The sequence below is a fragment of the Pinus tabuliformis genome, chromosome 2_2, assembly GCF_031772625.1.
Source record: "Pinus tabuliformis cultivar Carrire ecotype Pingquan chromosome 2_2, CPIR1, whole genome shotgun sequence".
In the NCBI taxonomy this organism is placed as follows: Eukaryota; Viridiplantae; Streptophyta; class Pinopsida; order Pinales; family Pinaceae; genus Pinus; species Pinus tabuliformis.
Window position 1 is genome coordinate 430,522,775 of NC_142300.1, and position 22,956 is coordinate 430,545,730.

The following is a 22,956-nucleotide window of genomic DNA, read 5'->3' on the forward strand; positions in this document are numbered from 1 at the left end:
CGACTGACTATTTCAGACTTTTTGGCTCCCTTTCACATAGGAATCAGGATGATTAACCAGACGAGGGCCAACACTTTTTGGCAACAAAAGTTGTTTTCACGCTTTCTATTGGTAGGGTAAATATATATATTATTGTAGTAATGAAAAAGTGAACCGCGAAGCCACCGCGTCTTTGCTACTCCTCTGTCCTTTTCTATTTCATTTCATTAAGTTAGTTTTTCAACTGAAAATTTGCATACGAAGACAATACGTTACATATTTAATATTTTTAATAATTAATACAGTGACCTTTCCGCGCCGCAGCGAGGCCCCCCGTGCTTTACTTTTTTGTTCCCTGCTTCACTCTGATTGCTTCCGAAAAATCTGCAACCCAAGACACAAGTGTGAAACGTTGACTATAATGAAATTTAGACGCGTAGAGATTCTTGAGAAGTGGACTTGTTTTCCAGAAATACAGGTACAGGTGGAACTTAATGTTCTAGAAACACGGTTTCAGAGTGCGAAATTGACTGGCAGATACAGGTCGACACCCCATTAAAAGAAATAACAACAGCTCCAAAGAAGGTCAGGGTCAAAGCATAGGGGCGCCTTATCTCACTTATGTTTTTGCTTGTTTGTTAAGTTGTTTATAATTTTTTAGGTTTGATGGACGGTTTGAGGAGTTTTGATTTAGGGTGTTTAATTATTTTTTGATATTTAATTATTTAGTAGGTCTGGGCCATATTAAGCTTAAGCTAGTTAAATTTTTTAACGTGTCCCCTCCCGTGTCCCCTCCGATAACACATGGCACAACTACCCTGTAAGATTTGACCTTAAGTCACCTTTCTGAAACCTAACTTCAACCAATTATGCTAATAAAACTTAACTTCAGATAACCCATGTTGAAAAAAAAGACGCGAGAAATTTGATGGGCATACTGGTGCAGCAACCGACACGTCGCGCAACTAAATTCCCATCCTTGGTTTCTAATGAATTAACTAATCACAGAGAAAGTTCTGTGCAGGTCACAACTGATCAGCCATGGCCCATCTCCATTGCCCATCTTATCGAGTACAGGTACGCGGAGTTTTGAATTTTGTACTCTATAGCACAGTGTGAGGTTTCATATATATATATTAAATGGAAGACCGGTAAAATGTCTTCATCGGACTTTTATGCACCGGTCCTTGTATTCAAATCCATTAGGTTAAGTGACTTTTATGCACCGGTCCTTGTATTCAAATCCATTAGGTTAAGTGACTTTTATGCATCAGTCTTTGTATTTAAATCCATTAGGGTATGTGAATTTTGCACCTTGACATCATCAACTTTAGAATGGTTATAGAAATTGCTGTATGGGCATATCATGCGTCGCAACGGGCTCCAGCCACCAGATTTTGAGTGACCGACAAAGTAAACTATTTCTGAAGACTGCATATTCAACCATGCGTCACAGCGGGCTCCAGCAACCGGATTTTGAGCGACCGACAAAGTAAACTATTTCTGAAGACCGGATATTCAGCGTAGGAAATAGCAGCGTCTGAGCGTCCATCCGCTGGCAGTCATAAATACTACGTTATAGTGCTGATATATTATTGGATGTGATAACATATAATATTTGTAGCAGATTCATAAAGACTACGTGATCTAAGAACATTTAATATTTGGTAGTAGATTCATAAATACTATGGTATGGTAAAGTGTTCGATATTATTGAATGTGAACATTTAATATTTGTAGCCGACTCATAAAGACTGAGATCCACCAATACCTAATATTGGTGGTAGATTCATAAATACTATGGTAAAGTGTTTTGATATACTATTGGATAGGATAACATTTAATATTGGTAGTAGATTTATAAAGACTATGAGATTTAAGAATATTTAGTATTGCTGCTAAATTCATAAATAGTATGGTATGGTAAAGTGTTTAGATATTATTGGATAGAGTAGTTTAACAAGGTTATAAATTAGTTGGGAAAATATTTGAAATTTTAGTATGAATTTTGTAAAAAAATATAACAAAAATTTTGGGTGGTTAAACTTTAGAATTTTGGGTGCTTAGAGGTTTTTTATGGTTCTAATCTATTTCAATTATCAAAAAAACAATTCAAACACTCTTATGATCAGATTTTTTGAAAAAAAATTGTAGGAATCCAGTGAAAAATGATCATTTTTTGGAGAAAAAATCATTTGATTCTAGCTAAATATAACTTTCCTTATTTCAGAGGAAGTTGCAATATTAATATTAATAAGATAAACTATAGTGGAGATGTGATTAAGAAAGGGGATTGTAATTTCAATTGGAGGAGAGTATATATATATATATATATATATATATATATATATAATTTATTTATAGTTTTCTTTTTTTAATTGTGAAGTCTACTTGTTTAAAATGTGATTTTGGATGTATAGATAAATTCATTAAAAATTTTAGAGTATTAGAATTTTATAAATTATATAGTAAAAAACTTATCCATAAAATCTCTGGAAAAAAAAAATAAACAAATAATGTCTAAACAAGAACATCTAATTAACTTAAATTAATAAGTCTATACAATTTTCAAAGATTTTCCAATATCTTAAATTCATTTTTTTATCAAAAATACAATTATATCCAATAAAGATTATTATGTGATGAACTGGGGAAATGAGGTCTACAACTCCTGGTTCCTGGTGGTCACTGCAAATCTGCTAGCTCAAATCCAATTCAGAGATGCAAAGAAAATACTATTATGCTCTGATCTCATACTCCATTTCGTGCTTCAATCATCGATGACTAGTTTTTGCAGAACATGAGTCCTTGGTTGTTGATGTCATCGCTCTAGTAGGATGTTTGTGCTCACTTTTTGACAGGAATATTGCAGGGGGTGTCACAGATCTTGAGCAATGCTTCTTTTTCTTAATGGTTTTCAAATGTTCACCAAGCCATGGAGGAGGTGGCTACATTCACCATGGGGGCCTTCTTCTCCCCGCAAAAAAATTGTGAAGAAATTAGCTGAGATCTCTGTTATGGAACTCTCTTCATCATATCCATGCAAAAGAGCCTTAACCATCTCAGAAAAAGCATTGGTTGGAAAGTTTACGAGCTTGTGGCCAAATCCAAAAGCCCTCAAGCTTTAAGGTCAAGTAAATTTATTGGCAGTAGGAAGGGGCTTCTATGCGTTTTAGTTTTTTAATAAAATGGAAAGAGATTTGATTTTCATATCAAAGCCATATTTAATGGGGTCTAGAGGCCTCTTTATCACTCCATGGACTTTGGATTTCAATCCAGATTATGAGATTACTACCCTGTCAGTGTGGGTCTAGCTGTCCCATATCCCTATTTATCATTTGGGGCCTAATGCACTAAAATACATTGTAAACAAGCTAGGCCACTATCTTGATAAAGCATAACCAAAAGGAGGCGATTTTTTTTGTGTTCACGTCGATGTTGAAGTAAACATCTATGAACGTTTACGGGAGGCCCTAAAGATAAATCTAGGAGAATGGAGACATATCAAGGAATTGGACTATGAGCAATTCCCTTCAATTGTATCGTTTGTCATTCTCATAGGCACATTACCAAAAACCACCCCGAAAATACACGAGCAGACTTTGTTTCTAAATAAGCTAGTTTCCAACTAAAGATAAATCTAGGAGAATGGAGACATATCAAGGAATTGGACTATGAGCAATTCCCTTCAATTGTATCGTTTGTCATTCTCATAGGCACATTACCAAAAACCACCCCGAAAATACACGAGCAGACTTTGTTTCTAAATAAGCTAGTTTCCAACTATCACAAAAACGAAGAAGGAATCAACGAAACAAGGTTTCAAAACAAAAGAGATCTCATAAAGTGGATCCAATGCCAAAATCGTCCTCTAGCAAAAACTCTTTTAAGACTCTTCAAGAGCCAGAACAAGATGAAGATTCTCCTATGGATGAAACCAAAAATAAGGATTAGGGAAATACACAAGTGCTTATGGAAAAAGAAGAGCAATCCCCTTCACTTGTCGACCCTCTAGATTTAGATCATTTTTTGAGAAAAAAATATTGGAATTGATTCCCTTTGCTCCGGAAAAGATGAAGAAATCTACCCAAAATTTTTAACCAAAAGTTATTCCAATCAAGGTAGCTCATGCAAAATCATGCAAGAGAGACAATACTGAAAAATCAATCTCCTGAAATGTAGTGGAACCACTTCTCACAAGAGGTAGGAAATCTGATAATAAAAATTGGGAATGTGAAACAAATTCAAACTTGGCTTCATGATCCCATCTCCTAATGGACTCTTTGCTCCAAAAGCATCTCGAATAGCTCAATGTTCTATTTTTGTATACTCTTATGCTCTAAATATATAAAAATTACACCTGTAAATAGATAAGACTTAGTTGTAGCAATTGTGGAAAACGCTGTATCCCATGAATTGAGTCTTTACCTCAATATAAAATCATATCTAACATGGATTTAATCAAAATCACTACTCATTTCTGTCTAAAAATACAATTTAAATAATAAAACATTAATATTATTTGTATTTTTCTTTTTATTATCAATACATTGTATTCACTAAATAAAATTCTTTTATCAATTATTTTATTTTTCAAATTTTAAAATATTTATATTTTCAAAATTTGAAAATTAAAATATTGGAGAATTTGTTTTCATATTTTTATCCATAGTAATTAATCTTATTCTACGTTTCAAATCTAGACGAAAATCCATCATCACGAATAATTCAAATATTTTTAAAGATAATAAAAAATTTAATAATAAACTAAAGTAAAATTATAACTACATTCTCACACATTTCTCAAAAAAAAAAATCATCCAAAAAATATATTTAAAATAAATCAAAATATATATGAAAAGGTTATTAGTTTTATTTCGTGGATTATATCAAGATCTTAACATATAGCTAGCTCATTGTATATATATAAAATCTAACTAGTTAAAATAATTTCTCGTTAATTTCACTTGGATCATGAGTTGTAATTTTATTTTATTTTATTATTTTTTTAAATATAATAATATAATAACTAAAATTACAAATAATAATTGAATTTGTGATGAGATTTAACAATTTTATATAAAATTTAAAAATATTTCTAATTAAGCAGATGGTAGAGGATTAACATGATTAAATATCTATGAAATATTAGAAAGTTAGATTATTGAAATTTATCTGAAAGATTAAGAATCTCTATGGTAAAGTGAAGGTAAATCTTCATGTTTAAGAATCTTGTTACATATTCCTTTAAATGTACATATCTTTAACTCATATATTAGTTCTCCTTATAATTATAATTATTATCAATTCAAAATAGAGTTATAATTTACTTAATTTTTTTTATTTTATTTTAGCAATGTGAGATGTATCATGAAGTAATTGTCTAGATTTCTATTATAATTGGATGCCTATCAACATTTACCATCAATTTAATTTATATGGCTACACTAGTTGGTTAATGGCTCATCTTTCTTAGATCTAAGGAAATATGTTAATGGCCCAAAACTCAACAACACCTAATAGAAATGAAAGTTTAACTCTATGTGAACAACTTATGAGAGAAATGACACTTTAACCCCTTGCGAAATAATGAATAATGATGATGAGTCAATGTGCATTTGTGAAGAAAGACAAATAACAAATGACACTAGAGACAATATTACTAATTGCAACCTATACATAGTAAACAAAACACTAGAAATTACTCATTAATAATCTATATAAAAAATAGACCTCATTAATTAACCAAAAATATGAACATTTCCTAATATACATAACTCATCACCATACGCCCACCTCCCCATAAAAAAAAAATCGCCTTAAGAAAATTAAACCTTAAGTTAAGGTTTTTTCACAACTATTCATCCAACATGAAGCATACAAATACTATCTAGGAGTTACATGATTCTAATGGGAATCTATTTCCTCACTGAAAGAACTTCACTTAGAGGTTGTTCGACATTTTGGTAAACAATACAAGGCCAAAGATGGGATTAATATTGTAAGACAACTAAAGGTCATTAATTCCCATTTGGTTATGTTTGATGTGAATGACAATTTGAATTTAGAAAGACTATTTTCAATGGAGGAATTGGTGCTTGTTCTCAAGTCCTTTGCGAAAGACAAAAGTCCCAGACCAGATGACTAGTTAGTTGAATTTTTTTCTTTTCATTGACATTATGGGTAATGATTTATTACTTGTGGGAGAAGAATCAAGAATTTTGGGTTCTATACCTAGTGCATTGAACTCTTCTTTTATTACCTTGATCTCCAAATTATCTAAATATACTAGTTTTATGGACTCCATCCCTATTTGTTTGTGCAACACAGTTTACAAGATGATATCTAAGATCATTTTCAAATAGGATGAAGCCCATTATGTCTAATCGGATTTGGCCGAAACACATTGGATTTTTATACCATCACGAGATACAATATGTTGTGGCTATTCTGCAAGAGTGTTTACACACAATCAAGACTAAGAAGAAGAGACGATAATATTGAAGTTGGACTTACATAAGGTGTTTTGACTATGTCTACTGGTCCTTCTTCTAATCAATATTATATAAGACTATCATCTTGCCTCTAGCTATAAATTGGATTATGGTGTGTGTATCATCTACAAATTTTGTGCTACTTATAAATGGAGTGCTATATACCTTTTTTTAACGCCACTCGGGGCTTCAATAGGGATGTGCTCATTCACCTATTCTCTTCCTTCTTGTAATTGAGGGCATGAGATGATTAATCAAGGATGCATAACTTCTAAGTACATTCTTGGCTGTGCAACTCACTAGAAATATCCATATCACTCATTTAACTTTTGTATGTGATGCTCTTTTTGGTAATCTATCAATGGTGGAATGATAGACACTATATCAGATCATCAAATTATTTGGGGAGGCATCTGGATTATTAATGAACTCTGCTAAATCCTTATTGATCTCCTCTTCCCTAGAATTTGCATAATGTTTAGAGATTGTTGATGTGTTTCAGGTGGAAACTACGACCCTTGATTAGGATTTTAAGTATCTGGACTTTTTACTTAACCTCAATGATTACTATAGCAAAGACTAGTATTAGCCTATTGACCAATTCAAACACAAATTTCTCACTTGGTCTCATAGATGGATTTCGATGGGTGGTTGATTAATCTTGGTGCAGGTGATCTTATAAGGCATTGTGGTATATTGGCTTCATCTATATTTGCTTCCCAAATACATTATCAAGAGGATCAATTCGATTATATCAAAGTTCATATGGGTGGGTACTTCAGATGTACCGAAATACCATTTCGGTTACTTTGAGGTATTATCACTTAGAAAAGAAGATAGAGGTTGGGGAATTAAGGACCTAGAAAATTTCGGTTGGGCCACGGGGGCTTCACTCAATGAAAATTTTACATAGCACGTGCGTTCGTGGCATACTAAACAATACCCTTAATTTGACGACATATTGGAAAATACCTCTAAAATTCACATTATTTAACCCCTTACCAATATGAACCCAATACACCTTTCCAATTTAAAACGCCCCTACTTTCACTAGATATTGTAGGTATCCATTTTTCCATTAACATTTTTTATACTCCTTTATATTTTTTCATCAACTTTGATCTCCATTTTTTATACCCGCCAATATAAAAACCCTTTACCCCCTATTAGATTCTCAATATATTTTATCATTTTTCACTCAATATATATCCCCCAATATGAATGCACATGGTATGGTATTGCTCCCCTAGTGAAGCCCCCGTGGGTTGGGCATCGTTGATGAAGAGTTTATGGAGAGATTTATATGGTGAAGGGATATAGAAACATATCGTTGAGGAGAAATATATGGAAAATTAGCCGATGGAGAATTGGATAAAAGAAGGTGCCAAATAACCATGTGGAGATTCATATATTTGGAGGAGCTTAATGGTGGTTAAACAATGGTTACTGAGTAATATAAAGTGGTAGGTTAATGATGGATCTTGGATTGCAAATGCTATTTACAGTTTTACTGCTGATCATCTATTGCCAGTACCTCTTATTCATCAATTACATAATCTTGGGGTGTATACATTAAATCAGATCTATATTATTCCTTATAATCATCTTATAGTCTAGACAGGCTGATTGGCATTCTTCTTTGTTGGTGAGATAGCACTTTATTAGTATAGGTATCTATTAAATATTTTGTCAGCTTGCATTTCTCTTAGCGACAAAGTTGATATTTTCTCATGGTGTAATATTTCTTGTAGTGGGTATTTCTCGGTTGTAGAAGCCTATTGCTATATCACACCTTCTCCACCAAACTCGATAGCTTATAGATGGTTCAAAAAGATTTGGGGTTGGAAGATTCCCTTAAAATTGAAATGTTTTGGGCAGTTAGCATGGTGAAACAAGGTGTTGACATGGGACAATTTGTGCCATAGGGGTTTTTGAAAACCAAGTAGATAGATATTATATGGTCGTGAATTAGAGACTGTGATACACATCCTTTTATAGTGTTAATTTGCACAATCCATTTGGTCGGGTGTTCTAAACATATTGAATATTAATGGCAATTGGAATTTTTCCTCTTTAGAAGAATGTATGAAGGATTGGATTGTTGGATATAAGATATTTTATGCTCTACCATTATTTATTATTTGGGGCATTTGGAGATGCAAGAGCTTATTCATTTTTTAAAATTCCCCTCCCAATATTAATGGTACTTGCATTCATGTTGCTTCCTATTTTAGGGAATCTAGCCCTATGATTCCTGAGGTCTCTATGAGGAATTTTCTTCCTGTAAACACTAGTGACAGATTTCCATTGGCCTATTTCTATGGTGCTGCAAAGGACAGGGCCTGTGGATGTAGCACCTTAAACCTCATCATTTTCCCTCAAATTCAATATCATATCAACTGGAATGGGGGCACTAGTACTAATACCCATGCTGAAGTATTAGATTTCTAGGGAACTTTATTCTATGCTAACTAGCTTTATATTGACATGCTACATGTATTTGGAGATTCATAGGTGGTAACTGAGTGGATTTCAAAGACAACTACTTTCAACCCTCCATTGCTAATTAATTGGCTATAAAGGATTCAATAGTTGACTAATTTATTCCAACTTGTGACCTTTTGTCACATACATAGGGAATTGAATGGCATGGCATATAATTTTTCCAAAGATGGAATCAATAAGACATTTGGTGAGATCCATTATTTCAGATATATAAACTTCAATTTCTAAACTTTTGGGATAATTCCATTTGCTTGTGATACAACATCTTGGGTTAGCATCATGATTATTTGTAGCTAATTGTAGGGCATATATCTCACTCTCAGTGGAAAAGGTGGTTAATGCTACTGGATGGTACAACATATAAATTAGTATTTCAGTTCATAGTGCATTTTTTACCTGTTCATCCAACTACCAAATTGGACTATTTCTTCATAATAGTTATGGATGGGTTCCTACATGTAGGGTGACCTTTTTGTTTCTCGACTAGATCTAGAATTTTGTTTAATTTTTCTACTTGATATTGAACATATATATATATATATATATATATATATATATATATATATATATGTACATTGTGCTCATTGATGGTTATTAATTACGTCGAAAGGAATTTTCTTTGTCATCTTTGGGTGAGAAAAGACTATTCACCTTGACCAATCAAAAATGTCTATTTTCATCTCTCCGTCCACTTAAAAATTGACATCTGTCTCAAGCACCCGAGGCTACTAGTTACATTTCAAACACTTGGAGATTAAAGCCTACCATGTCCAGTTCATTGTTGCAGTTACCAAGGCTAGCAATCTCCTTCGTCACGTATTCACACGCTCGAGGATGTCAGCTCTGACCGTAGAGTTTTCTCAACAACCCTAACTAAAGTTGAAGCTCTATCTACTAGTCTGTTAAACCTAGGTGCAATTTCTTCCTAATATTGATGTTTATGCATTACTACTACCCTACAGGTTCCAAAACTCTTTTAGACAAAATTGATGGAAAGTGAGTTCCTAAAGAATAAGTGTCGTGAGTGTTTTTTCTACCTTAACTCTGGCAAGATATTTTCCAAAATTATATAAAAAGATAAGTAAAATGTGAAAGAAAAGGATTGTTTAGGTTGAAAAATTCCTAGTACCTTCTTGAGGTTGTTGAGAGAAGCTCGAGGACAACAACCTCATTGTATGTACATACTCTTAATCTATTCCCAGGAAGACAAGACCCGAGATCCTTCAAGATAATATACTCATCAGATTTCCTTCCTTAATTCCCTACTTGGCTGCTTAGTTATGTCAAATAATTAACCTACTCTATGCTGATAATCGACTCTAGATGTCCTCTCGACTGAGAGGTTTATGGAAATTTCTAGTCCCCATTAAACGGATTTCACTACCCCACTTCGGTTGTGTAGACAACAAGTAGTAAGGAACAAGGTGCTCAATCCAACATTTTAGTGTATCATAAAAGCACAACACCTTAATGTGTTGAATTCCTTGACTCCACCCATCCACGACAACTCCTCTGTTTCTCTGTATATGTCGGTATAAATCATTCCACAATGATTATTATTATAAAGGTGGATGCTTTATGGTGCTTTTCCTGGAGATTAGAGTGGTTAGGGAGTTGAACCATTGCCACCAAGCCCAGAGAGTGCACATGTGAGGCACATCACTTCAACGAATGTGCCTCATTTCAGTTACCATGAAAGAGTATGTGTTGTGTGATTTCCCCTTTGCAAGATGGGCCAATTGACAACATTCTTAAAAGCCCCTGCTAGGATGCCACTATTGCAAGCTCTGCTACTCCACCACACCCATCACAATGAAGGTGCTCACATAAGGAGTGATTATGTGACCTTTCTTTAACACTTCCATTTTCTTCTCTTGTTCATAAAATAAACCAACAAAGCTCTTGTCAGGACAAAAGACATATCCAACATTCACTCTTTAATTTATTTAATTTATTTCTACTTACTGGTGGAGTATCATATACTAGTGTAGCACTCACTACCTAGACTAGAATATTGTGACCTAGACTTGTTACCTATTAAGTGCGTCAGTAGTTGACAACCATCTTGGTAAAGTATCGACATTACACATGCACAGTTTGACCATGGCCACCAATCAAATCATCCTTCACCATTCATCGCCCTTGTTTCCCACCCTGCTTTTGCAATTCAATTGAGAAAATATTTTGATGTGACCAACCTTTCATTCTCTTTATATTTTATTTTTCTTTAATAATTTTATTCCCATCTTTCCTCGCTCATATTTTTAAACCAAAATTTTCCCTCTGTTGCCACTTGAAAACAACCACACCCTTTTTATTTACACCGAAAGGCATTTTATTTGCCAACTTTGGGTGAGAACAAAATGTCCACTGTGGTTAATCAAAAGTGTCTATTTTTATCTCTCCCTCCACTTAAAAATTAACATCTGTCTCAATCACCCAAGGATCGTAGTGACATCTGAAACACTCAGAGCTTAAAGCCTACCATATCTAGTACTTCGTCGCAGCTACCCAGAGTAAAAATCTCCTTCGCCACCAACGTGCGCTCTAGAGAATGTTGGCTCTCAGGGAAAAGTCTCGAAGTGGAGACTTCGGTTTGCAAGCTCGCCCTCAGAAACCTTCAACTTTGAATGGGATGTTGATGACTTTGAAGTGGTTGCGGTGGTATAGTAGTGCTAGGGATGCACCAAGATTGAACCCTGAAACCGATTTTCGATGCTGAAGGGGTTGTACAGGGCCTACATAAGAAGTGCATTCCAAACAAACCCAAAATTTGATTTTGGGATGTTGATAACCTTACTTCATTTTCGGGCACTCTCAATATTTCATGTAACAGGATTTCGAGCCCAATTCTTCGAACTCTCATTAAGTTGCGTCTAACTATTTTCACTGTATTGTCTTCTATGAATAATTTTGTTTGCGTCTATGAGAATAGTTGGTTTAAATTATATGTGTATTTTGTCATGCATATTTCTCGTCAAAATTGTCTTCTTAATTTGTGCATAGTTGCATGATTATAGTTTTATCTATGTTATAGATTGTAGATCACATGAAGGTTTGAATCTATGTTTGAGAATTGATAGGGCACCATGGATGATGCTCCTCTCAGATGCACAAAAGATTTAATTGGCTCTCTGTGTTGGAAAGTGTGGGAAAATTTCATTGAAGAGACGAAATCGAGCACCCAAGTCATGAAGCTGGTGTGAATTGATTCTAGTTAGAATTCTCATTTGAATTAGCATTTAGGCCTTCAATAGATCATTTAGCTCTTGGTCAAATGATTGTGGATGTTATTTTTAGTATGGTGGTGTAGATATGAAATTCAACGTTTGTTGAACTTCAAAACAACATGAATTGGGATTCAATTTCTTAATATTTATATCTTGACAATCAAGATTTGTGGTTTTATTGTTATAGTTTGATTTTAAACTGTGTTAAGTTGAATTGGGCAAACCTGACCTTGCAATATATGAACGTATGGTGGATCTACACTCCAATATATTGTAGACACTTAGTGTAGCATGAGAAGTTTCATTCGATGGAAATACACTAAGAAGAAAAATGAGGGGAGACAATGTTTAGTAAGAAAAGGAAATTTGTATGTGAAAAGGGGTTTATCAAACACTACATCACAAAGGAGGGTTTTAAGAAAATATTTTGGGTAAATTGTCTTAACTTGAGACAAAAGAAAACTTGTGTACTGTCTTAAATATTGTCTTTAAGCAAGTGTCTCAAATTAAATTATCTTAAAATATTGTCTCAAAGACAATATATAACGCAAGCATTTTTGTCTCTCTAGAGACAATTTCATTTTTGTCTCTTGAGAGACAATTTCATTCTTGTCTCTCGAGACACAATTTCATTTTTGTCTCTCTACAGACAATAGTTGGGATTAAAGACATCGTCTTTAAAGAGAAATTGTCTTTAAAGAGACAATGCGTTTGATCCTAACTATTGTCTCTATAGAGATAATAAAATATTACAATCAAAGATAATAGAACATTACTTTTGTCTCTTTAGAGACAATATAAAATAATGAATCTAGAAAAATATCTCACCATTGAAATAAACCAATATTAAAAGTATTTAATTAAAAATAAACTACAATATCATTGATTAATTCATATTAGGGCACAATGGAATCAAACCACAAACCTCCTGCTTATAAAGAAGGTGATCTTCCATTAAGCTAGCATCCTTTAAAGAATTATGTGAGAGTTATTAAATAGTTAAAATAAAAATCACTCTCAAAATAAATTTAATAAAAGAACTTTACAATGTAGTCACAAATATCAGTAAATTGAAAGTAATACTTTTGAATGGAATGGTTGAAAACACAATAGCTAGATTTACTTTAAAGTCAAACCCAAAATAATAAAGCAATAAAAACTCTTGCAACACAAATATGCCAATAACTTTGCAAATAATATAGGCATGATGATCCTTTATTTTTGGTGGTTCCTTTTTCCCTAATGGTGAAACAAAGCATCATCAACATCTAAAACCTAACTGAAGGTGGAAGAGAATAATACCTACCCTTGCTACTAGGAATTCAGCATGACTAAGCTCATGTTATACTACTTAGTCTTGCGAGGAGTTTCCATAATCAATTATGTATTGGGATTTAGTCGAGGTTTAGACTGCAAGCACCTTGATGCCAGTTCAGCTAGTTTAGTTGAATCTTCATTTGCATATTGTCCATCTAAGGATGAGTCCATCAACACTATCATATTCTTCCCTGGAATCGAATCTAAGGCCTGTAAAAAAAGTTCCCACATCATAATTTCTAACAGAATTTAAAATAACCATGGAGAATGGCATTGATAAGTATCACCAGAGAAATTTCAACCTGTACTGGTCATATATGAAAATGAAGGTAAAAAATACATGATTTTCTATCTGTCCCCAAGTATTGGAGATGGAAAACAAAAAAGAGAAGGAAATTAGTTTCTGTAAAAAAGAACAATTATGATATATTTTTTAGGAAACTACAGGAAACAACGTTAATGCTAGGAAACAATTTTGAAAAAGTTGAAGAGAAGGAGTTTTCATTGAAGTTATTTCCCTTCACCTCCCATAAAATATCTTATTTGTTTTACTTGAGCTTTCATGTTTTAGAGATATTTCTTTTGATTTAGTGAGCTAGGGAAGGATTAGAAAACCCTTTATTTCCTTCTTTCTAATTTTTCAACTACAACTTCTAAAAAATTAATGCAAAAACATTGGAAGCATTTCCAACCTTTTGGAAATGATTTCTCACATCTGTATGTGTACTCGTTAGAAACAATTCCCAAAATGCACTGTCGCTTTTAAATCTAGTGAATAAAAAGATATTAAGATCAAATAGATGTTGAAAAACTCTTGAACAACAAAACATAATAAAGCAAAGAAATCACAAATTGCAAGCTGAAATGCTATAGGAATTATAGTCTATATAAAATTTTTCATATCCATTATGATTATAAATGACTATGCTACTAGACTAGTAGCAGTAAGGAGAGTTTAGAAAATTATTAGAGAAACGATTTATAATTGTAATATTTGATTCTCTTGTAATGGTGATGATAGGGACAGTAAATGTATAACATATGCTAGAAAGTACTAGTTGATTGGGAATAGTAGGGTTGCAAGATGGAAACTACAGCTAAATAAAAAGAACACAAATTTATGGATTCAAATTTCATATACAATTCTAGCCACCATATTAACTTTAAAAGTTAATAACATATTATAAAATCTTACATATTTATTTGCCCTAATTTCCATTTTTCATCTTAGCTTCATAAAAGGACAAAGGTGAGTGGTCGAAGTAGGATGAAATCCAAATTCATTGAATATTTGCAAACCTATAGTATCCTATATGATGAGAATACAACACACATAAAACAACAATTGATCAAGTTAAACAAGTAACAAGGAAAAATGATCAAATTTAAAAGAGCAATGACTCAAGGCTTCTGTTGTTTAATGAAGTTGGTACCTTTTCCTTCAATGGAAATGTGAAAAAGAGAGCCAGACCTATTTATGCCACTTGATTGTATCTTTTACTTTACCTTTTCCTACAGGAAGGGAAAAGTTGAGAGGATGTTTCTGTGAAATAGATTTGAAAAATTGTAGAAAAAATTGTAGCATTGACCCACAATAAAACATGAAAGTAGATAAATAACAAGTGTGTTTGTGGTTGTCACAGAGATAGAGAGAGAGAGAGAGAGAGAGAGAGAGAGAGAGAGAGAGAGAGAGAGAGAGAGAGAGAGAGCATATACATGACTAGGTGGGATGTGTTTCCCACTAAGAAGGTCCAATAGAACTGTCCCATAGCTATATATTACACTTTCAGGAGTTACTCTACCTGCATCAATGAGAAGGAATATCCATTAAATACATTTAATGCTTGCATGTCACAAAATAATTTCCTACAAAAATTGCCAGTGTTATGCACAAGAAAGAGATAAACTTAAATGATAAGGAAGATCCATTAAATACATTTAATGCTTGCATGTCACAAAATAATTTGCAAGCAAATTTGCCAATGTTACGCACTAGAAAGAGATCAACTGAATGTTATATGTTGAACTAATAATTATTCTAAAGAGAAAAAAATGAAAACAATATATCAACAAAGTCAACAGTTCTTGTATAATGAGCATTCAACATAGAAAAAACACAAAGATGACAGGGATGGACAAAGCTTGAAGACTAAGCAAGATCAATTACACATATATTGCTCGTTTTATAAACAGAAACAACAAGACCATTGACATTAAATAATATATAATGAACAAACTTTATACTAATATTGAATTAATAAGATTCATTAATCTCTAAATCTATGATGTTGAGAACTATAAGTAGGAATTTTAAATTCCACAAATTTATCTTTCGAATTATTGAAATGTGAAATTATTTTTAACTAACACAATATGTGGTGGATGAAGGCAAAGAGAAATGGTAATAATGAAAGAATATAAATCCAACAATGAAGAGTCACAAATATAAGAGATGCCATCTAAAACCCAAAATATGGTTGGAGTGACATAAAGTTTTCATGTTAGCTCTCCAACATGCATTATTGAAAATATCATGTATTAAAAGCCCCTCTATGAAAAATCATATAAACTATACTAGTGAAATTCCTTTCACTTAGTTTTGAAGTCAAAAGATTTATTCTAATTAGATATTTCCACTTGCAAAAATGAAATGCCCCTCTTCCACACTTTGGGGACACATATTTATGATCGATGTGTGGAGCCCATGTGTGGCAAATAGATTTAAGCAACAGTTTCTTATCGAAGCATATTCTCGTAGAGGAAATAATTCTACAGCATTATCTTAGCCAAGTTCAGTTCCCATCTCTTCACATCAATGATTTTCCATAATGACCATACTCCATAGGATACAGTGCATCACCAAGTCTTACATGAATCACAGCAAACATCGATACTTAGCACTTCAATCATCAATGCCATTAGTTATGATGAAGGCACTCGAACTAGTTGGTAGGTCAAGGTTATATTGCTCCTCCAACATCTTAACCTGGACATTGAGAACCCTCTTTCCCCACCTCTTTGGTTCTCTATTAATTACCCTAGTCTCATTAGGACATCTTCTAATAGAGGTATTTAGGAGAAGATCTACAAGCTTATTTTAAATTCAAATTAATTGCACCATAACATCCCCTATTCCAAAACTTTAGGTTGGCCTTATCTACACCTAGGGTAGTTCATATACAACTACAATATAGCATAAGATTTCCGAAGGTGGGCATCTTGCACCAAAAAGTGTTTTCTAACCAATATAGGGGACCCGCCCATTGTTGAAACTTCTTTTATCTGTCTAGCAAGGCTTGTGAGAAGTTTCTAGTCCTACTGACTTGATCCCAGGTCTACCAATTCTCCTGATTAAAAAAAAAACTGTCAAGCTTGTCATCACCAATGGTATACTGGGACCGATCATCATCTTCAAAGGGGTCACAATATTTGTGCATATTATTTATTTGGAAACCTTAGTCTTAGGATCATTTTGTTTTTTTATGTGCTATAAATTACAAAAACCATGGTTGATGCGAATGTTTGTTTAGTGATTCACATCATGCATTTCCTCTATGGGACTTCTCTACAGTAAGAAAACCAAAGTTGTGTTGTTCATATACAAGGTGATACCATGTAAGCATAATTATCACAGGCAAGACCTCCTGTAACATGAATTTGATGTTAATTTTTAAATACCAGATCTGATTTATGTCCCAAGAAATTTTTTATAACCCAAAAATTAATTTACCCACTAAATCTTTTCTGAAATTGCTGAATAAAAATACTCTGATATTTTAACAATAAAATTGACAGCAAAAGCACAAATATCAAATCAATCACATGCCAAAAACTATAAACCCTCTGATTTATCCTTCACTTTTATTTCTCATAATAAATAAGAAGATGGAGCACATAGAAATACATAATTTTTACAGCAAATGGAACCTAGAAATTTGGCTCCCTGAAAAAAATAAACTGCACCCACACTACCTCCCTCCCTCCTAGCCATCATACGTGTGGCCCGTGTGTAGTAATATCCACACATGCAGACTGTGAGCAATACTATCTACATGTGTTTCCTCCCTACACAAGTGAGCCAGTATGACTCTCCTAGAGCTAGATCTCGGCCATCTGTGAATCTGGTGCTCAGCAACTCCTATTGTCTTAGCCTCCATTGAGTTTCCTTTGGAATTTTCTAGCAGCAAATTTTCTTTATCTTTAGCTTTTGAGTCTCTCACTGCTCACCTGAGGAAATGTCTCTCAAATCTGCAAATTACTTGTAATTTTAATGTGTCTTTTCCCTTCCTTTAGGCTATCTTTATAATTCTCCATTCCACTAGATCCATAACCCTAATCTCCAAAGTTATAAATAGCTAGGATTACAAAATTTTTACAAAAAATGGAACCTAGACAAACTATCTCATACTGTCGACATCATTGTCACTGATCTTATTTATATGTGCTCGAAAATAAAGAAATTCCCTGCGGGTCTGGCAGCACTTAAAATAGCATCAAAGAAATACATATGCCTTAGTCTATAATAATAAAAACCTCATCATTTCTTAGATAAAATCCAAAATATATTATATTTGGCTTGTGAAAATAGTCAAAATATCCATTAGGCTTTGAGATTTGTGCCCACTCTAGGAGATCGTGTTCAAAAGGAGGGTAAGTAACTGTAAATTTACTAACACCATGGCCAGTTGGTTGTTTAATCTTATAAGTTACTGGAGCTGAAGATGTTTCTTATTATACATTCATTTCATACCTCAAACTTCACATAATAAAAAACTCATATAATCATCGACATACCATGCCTTCTTACAACAAGAATGCATGCCTACATGGATTACAGTTTAGTTTTGTGCATAAGTTAAGTATAAGGACACAAGGCTGAAGTTTACAAGTATGGGAATTCATGGGAGAAAGATTGTTGGCTATCCAATGAAACCAAATCTACACAAATAACCACTCTGCAAATGAAACTAGAACCACAACATCCCACTTTCAAACTCTAACATCATTAAAACAATGATTGCAATAATGTTGCAATCAACATATAAGAATAGAAGAGTGCAAGACATCTACAGGTTAATGGAGACTCATAACAACACAATGCTTCCAAGCATCTAAAAAACTGACATCAATACTGCTTGTTGCCCCTATAACTCTATATAAAAAATTTGAAAATGAGGCTGCATGTATATTTTGTTTGAGCATGACAAGCTACAAGATTTTATTCAAGGCATCATTGCTTATTTTACATCAAATTACAGCAAGTCATAACTAGGTTGTTGGCTATCAAACATATGCTTATCTAGCATTATAAAAATAAAAGATGGCTGCCATAATAAACCTTCAAATATCCATGCAAGCATATCCAATGAATTACATAAGAGTTGTATGGCACCAAATAGAAAAAAAGATAATTTAATTCCAATGCATGCTACTAGAAATAAAACTCCACCACATAATATATTCAAATATAGCATGCAACACAAGGAAAGAATGGATTAGGGTTGCAATGCCACCCATCCAAATAAGGAAAACAAGTAGACTAATGGCCATTTCCAACAGCTTAACCATATGCTCGAGAATTCCTCTACTCAATGGATTCCATCCTACATGTGGCCATTCAAATTGATATTGGCAATGATAGATATCTGAAGGAATTGCATTCCAAGCATATAAACTTAATTAATAACACATTTCCACCATACTTTAACAAATAACACTGGAGGTATAAATCTTGTCATGGCCCCCAACTCAAGAAAAAGTTCAAGTTCTGCCATGATAATTCTTCAGAAGTATGCCCAACCAACTAGATATATACATATACAAACAGAGAAGCTACAACCAATACAATAATCACTCCATCACCCTCAAAACACAAGCATAAAAATGGTTCACATGGCTGCCATAGCATTCAATATCGTGGGTATGGAAACTACAACCATATAAAGATTATTTCCCCATTGCCATCCAAAACATGGGTGAAATAAAATGGTTCAAGGATTCCAGCAATCTCAAGGTCGTGGGTATGTGCACGGGAAAAAGGATAAGCCAACAGTTCAAATGGTAAGTGGAACAAGGGTTTCCCAAATCAAAAGAAAGGCAAATAGAAAAGGCTAGGGAATAATCAATTTCCAAATTTGCATGCAAGCAAATAGATGTTATACCCATCATATAATTCCCATGCAAGATGGCCAAGTGCAGGCCTTTGCATGGCTTGACTCATGGGCTTTCCAATAGAATTTAATAAAATTATAGGAGGTTAAATTTGTGGAAGAAGAGCCGAAAATAAATAGGCTGACTGAGTGAAGCAAGGCACCCATCAAACACTTCAAGCTCATGCAGAAAAATATTTAAAATGCAAGAGATAAAGGGTAGCTTAAGAGCCACACAGCCTACCTTCTTTTCTTCCAGAGGTGGTTGGACTACTTTACCCTTCTTCCATGAGCTTTCCATGGCATCCACTGTCTTCAACCACAAAATCGATACTCAAAGAGGTTTTGTTTATGTGTGTGAAATCGACCCTCAACTAACTTCTGGTTTTGGGATAAAACAAGAGAGGGTTAAGATAAACAAAGAAAATTTGGCCTCTTCTCTTCACAGTTGAGACCTTCCAACAAATGTGCCTATGCCTGAAGAAACCACCATGAAAATGTGTATCCAATGGTGCAAGCGGAGGTGTGGTATGGGAATTACAAAGGTAAGGATGATGGCCAAGTGCATGTTTTTGGGAATAATACTGAGAGGGGGGGTGAATCCGTATTTACAATTCAATAACTTTTCATTTCATAATCAGATTTATATACACTACTTCAGTGAAGTGAACTCACATGTGCATGCAATTGTTATTAAGGCAACTAGTGTATATCCAGTGAACTTGTCATTTAGTTAAATCATCATGTGTTGATCTTTAATGAGTGCATAAGTACTTTATTAGAATAGTAACTATGTGCAGTACTAACATAATAAACCATCACACATAAGAAACACACATGAACACCACGATTTAAGGTGGAAACCCAATGCGGGAGAAAAACCACCTGCTACTGTCATCTCTATCTTATTTTAATATAAACAAAATCTGTTTACAATCTTGTACTGGTGCAGAATCATACTAGTATGCACACACCCACCTGTAGAAAGCTACAACCTTCTCTCATTCTCTAGATTCTACAGGAACGGAGCTACAATCCCCTAGCTCTTGTACTAGCTGATATGTTTACCGGTACGTAGGCACTGACCTATAGAAGGCTACGACCTTCTCTCTTCCTCCAGGGACCACATTTCATAAATTTTTAGACTTGATACTCCTAGTACACAACAACACAATATGAAGGCCACATTCATCAAATGTTCACACTGGACCCATCAATAACATTGAAGCTCAAACTCAATAATAACTGCATCAACCAAAAATTAGTCAATCTAAACAACTATATCATTGTCACCAGAACACTGTGCTGAACCCAAAAACCTACATCATCATCCAAAACCAACGGCAACTTAAAAAATCATATGTCATAATGTATACACTACTTCAGTGAAGCCAACCTGCATGCATACACCACTTCCTTTAACCAAACTTACGTGTACCTCCAAAATTACCGAATCATAAAAAACTATAAATGAAAATTGTACCCACCAATAACATTTTGAAGATATATTATCAAATTACAAAGATCTAAACAAACAACAGCAAATATCACCCTTCTCACTTATTCAATTAATCAATCAGACTCAATCTCCTTATGCATTCAGTTCTACTTTCAGATCTAAGAAGACATCATTGACAGACAACAGTAAAACAGCAGCATTGATCAGATAGATCAGTGATTTTTGAATAATAGGCTTTTCTTTTGCATATGCTACTTGATAGTGCCGAACCAACATGTATACGCACCTCCACCAAGGTGAACCAGCGTATAGATATGAAAATAATAACTTATAACTTTGTTGCTATTCCAGACTTTAGACATACCTAGATCATAACATTTAAAGAATAAAACATGTGTAAGCAATCAGATCTACCCCAACCAATATCAGATCATACAATGATAAGTCATTTTAGGTCTCATGATCCTGATCCAACATTGTATCGAAGGTACAAAAAATATTTTAGATCATATCATAATCATAGCCCGTGCAACATAAAATATACTTCAGACAGAAGTATTCCTAAGAAACCCTTTCACTTTCACACATGGCCCTTTGATCTTCTCCTCCTTATATAGTTTTAGTCTTTCTCAATACCTCGAAACAAAACAACACTTAGAACCTATGATATTCTTGGACGAGATCAAATAATCGTTATCCCGCTCAATATTGTGGGCTAATACCATGGTATTGACCATTATTATTATTTTGAACTTAGTTTTCCATCCCATATGCGCTTTTCATTCTGTGAAAGTGTGTGCATATGTATACGATCTTTTTGTTCTATGAACCCACGTCTATATGCTACTTGGACAAGGCGAACCTATGTATACAACTTAAACTAACTTAAAACACACTTTTTCTTCAACTTCTTGATTCTAATCTATAGTCATTTGTTCCAAATTCCTTATATTTTGTACGATTGCCCTATTACCTCTAAATTAACCTGTTACAATGTGAGTTTCCCTTTATCAAATCTAAACTAACTGTGAGTGGGTTGCCATCAAGGACAACACCTCTACCATTATGCCAACAATCTCCCCCTTTGGACTTGATGTCAACCATATTGGTGTTGATTACTTCAAGTTGTAGAACCTGTTAGAGATATCAAGCAACACCAAAATACTCTCCCCCTTTGACATCAAGGTTAAAGGGCGGACCAAGATATTCTCTCCCTTTGAGATAGACTATATTTTCCTTTCTCCCCTTGAGTACATGGAGAGTCTGCAGAGATATTTTTCAAAAGAATAACATGATTCGATAACTCAACTATGTGAGTATGACCTTCCTATCACCAATGACTCATACATACATCAATCACCCAACCAAGTCGGGATATACCAAATGTTCATACATGACTCAAAAATTGCAATTATTACATCATCCTTCGCATGCATATTGGGGGTGAAAATTATATCATATGTCCAATAGGACTCATTAATAGACTATGATAGAAAGAGACATATTATTACACCATATGTATTTTCATGACCTTTATAACAAATGATATGAATATCTAGAACCATAGTTGAATTCAGCAACCATGATGCCAACAATGCATGACGTTTTTTAAGGCTAATGTTCCCCCTAAACCTGTGCTACCTGTGCATTGTCATAAAATCATTCATCAAGGCATCTTCATCAGTCAAATGAACAACAATGAACAAAACATATCAGCAAACTGTAACCATCAATATCAGACTAAACATCCATGCCAGAAAATGATTTTGAATCTGACCTACTGTTTTTCTATCATAAAAACATATACGCTCCTACAGCCACAG